Source organism: Moschus berezovskii, chromosome 19, assembly GCF_049115385.1.
Source record: "Moschus berezovskii isolate FMDL1 chromosome 19, NW_MosBer_1.0, whole genome shotgun sequence".
Taxonomy (NCBI): domain Eukaryota; kingdom Metazoa; phylum Chordata; class Mammalia; order Artiodactyla; family Moschidae; genus Moschus; species Moschus berezovskii.
In genome coordinates this window covers 4,357,572-4,360,498 of record NC_142478.1, presented here as the reverse complement: position 1 = coordinate 4,360,498, position 2,927 = coordinate 4,357,572, and the positions used below count along the sequence as shown (strand labels likewise).

The window sequence follows — 2,927 nt, the reverse complement described above, 5'->3', positions numbered from 1 at the left end:
CAAGTTCAGATCAAGTTTGAAATACAATCATCCATCTGCAGCTAGCCCTCTATAAAATCAACTTGCCCTGGACTCTATGGTCCTTTGGACTGACTAGGTCTCAGGAACAATTCATATCATTCACCACTAAAGCAGATGTTGTGGATCAAGGATTCAAGAACTATTTCCCACTGTCTGCAGTGATTTTGAAGCTCAAGAAAATAATGTCTGTCACTGCTTCCACTTTTCCCCTTCTGTTTGCATGAAGTGATGGAACCAGATGCCATGGTCTTCGTTTTTCAAATGTTAAGTTTTAAGTCAGCTTTTTCACTCTCCTCTTTGACCTTCATCAAGAAGTTCTTTAGGTCTTCTTCACTTTCTGACATTAGGATGTTATCATCTGCATATCTGAAGTTGTTGATATTTCTCCCAGCAGTTTTTTTTTTTTTTTTTGAGATTAAAAAAAAAAAATCTTTATTTCAGATAAAGTTATTTCCATAATTAAGGATAAAGGAAACGCACTTCCCTGAGTCCATTATTTCAGGTGACCGATTTCCATGAACACGGACGTTCCTGAGCATCATCTTGAATATTTGCCTACATGCTTGTGGGAAGCTTCTGTAGCCTTTTCTTGGTAGGAATTCCAGTTCTTCTGAATTCCTCCCTTTCCTTCAGGTATTCCATTTTGCATTCTTCATAAAAGGCTGGATCTTTATAGTAAGAGGTCAGACAGTCTTTCAGTGCAGAATTTTCTTTCTGGCATTTTACTACCACAAGGACTCCAGAGTCCTTGCAACACTTGGTGAAATCTTGAACTTGTTCAGAACATCTCTCTCGGGCCTTTTCTCTCATTATTTTAGGGATCAAAACATCTTTTTCGACGTGTCTGAGATGCTGCTCTGCGGGGTCGCGCGCCATGTCCACGCGCGGCCGCCCGTGAGCGTGGGGCCTCCCAGCAGTTTTGATTCCAGCTTGTGAGTCATCCAGCCTGGCATTTTGTCATGATGCACTCTACATAGAGGTTAAATACACAGAGTGACAATATACAGCCTTGACATACTCCTTTCCCAATTTAGAACCAGTGTGTTATTCCATACCTGGTTCTAACTGTTGCTTCCTGTCCTGCATACAGGTTTCTCAGGAGACAGGTCAGGTGGTTTGTATAAGGTCGGACCCTGGTGGCCTTCTTGGCTTCCCCTTCCCGGTGGCTATCTTGGCTCCTTCTTCCCTTCTCCATCCCCCGCCGGAGGGAAAAAGTCCAGCCAAACCGCTGAGGAATCTCTGATGTAATAACCCTCTGCCAAGATCTACCCCCTTCCTGACCTCCAGAGTGACCAACCCGGTCTCACCACCTTGACTAGCTGACCATTCGCAATCTTGCATTCCCGAGCTTTACCTTATTTTAGGCCTGTCCAGGTTATATGATGCCACTTCCTGCCCCGAAGGCATAAAAATCACACCCTGCCTTTGTTCAGGGCAGAACTCCTCGTGGCCATTCTTGTGGTCAGTGGGTTCTGCCCGGGAGCGCACTGCCAATAAAGCCTGTTACTTTCCCTTGGTGTCTGGGTAATTTCCTCACAGCTTGAGATGACCGTTTTCACGACCTTACAGTTTGACATTCCCATCTCTTTAAGAACTTTCCAGTTTATTGTGATCCACACAGTCAAAGTCATTAGCATAGTCAGTGAATCCAAATTAGATTTTTTTTTAAAATTCCCTTGTTTTTTCTATGATCCAACAGATGTTGGCAATTTGATCTCTGGTTCCTTCTTCCTTTTTGAAGCCCAGCTTGTACATCTGAAAGTTCTCGATAGTGCTACACTCAATATGCCAGCAAATTTGGAAAACTCCTCAATGGCCACAGGGCTGGTAAAGGTCAGTTTCCAATCCCAAAGAAAGACAATGTAAAGAATGTTCAAACTACCATACAACTGCACTTATTTCACATGTTAATAAGGTTCCTTTTGCTTTAATTTAATACAAAGTAACACAAGATTTTCAAATAAAGGTTTTGCCATATTTGCTTCTGATATTTTTAAGCGGTAAGAAATTATACATTAAAGATAAAGTTGAAATCCTGTTTTACTTCCTCAAATTCCCCATTATGATAATTTTTGTTCTCTGAGTTAATCACTATCAGAAATTTATAATGTGTTTCTCCACTCCAATTTAAAGTGCCTTAAATACTTGTATTGTTTAGAATGTATTTAAAATTTTACTTGAGTTGTATCATATTATTCATTCTATCTTTCAACTTGCTTTTTACACTCTGAATTATTTGTTCATCCAACAAATATGTTCTTTGTGTCCACAATGTTCTATGCACTACTTTAGGCAATTAGAGATTAATAACTACTAATCCACCCCATGGAGTGTATATTTTAATTGGAAAGAGTCAAACAAATAAGTAATAAAATATGTATTATGTCAGATGGTGATAATATTAAAGAAAGAATAGGAAAAAGAAATGCAGAGGGCTGGGGTTAGGAGTCTGGGCACATGAGGTGAGCTCTGCGGATGTCAGGGGTGACAGGAGCGGCCAGGCTGCACGCTGCCTGGAACTGAAACAAAGGGAAGGAGACTCACCCAGAGCACATGGGGTTCCGAGTCCTCCTCTTGACCTATCCAGGAGCAGGCGTTATTAAGACATATCTGTTGGTATGTATGAACCTTGTTCACAGCTGTGACCTACTGCACAGCATTCCATCTCATAGATAAACTACGTTTTATTTATTTCTTAATGGATGACCATTTGGCCGCTTCTGTGGCAGCACTGCTCTGAAAATTTCTGTTCAGTTTTCCTTCTACTCTGTGCAAGATGTTCCCTGGGCTTAGAAGCGCAATGGCTGGTATTTTTGCCATGATTGCTTTCAGTTTGATCTTTCCTGCTAAATCCTTCCCTGAGGTGCTTGTTCACATATACAAGCACAGGCCATAGATTCCCTACA

The 2,927-nt window shown here is 41.2% G+C and overlaps 1 pseudogene; it reads right to left on the bottom strand.

Moving 5' to 3' along the window:
* Positions 1-476: 476 nt before the first annotated feature.
* Positions 477-921, bottom strand: LOC129542552 (COX assembly mitochondrial protein homolog pseudogene; annotated as a pseudogene).
* Positions 922-2,927: the final 2,006 nt, after the last annotated feature.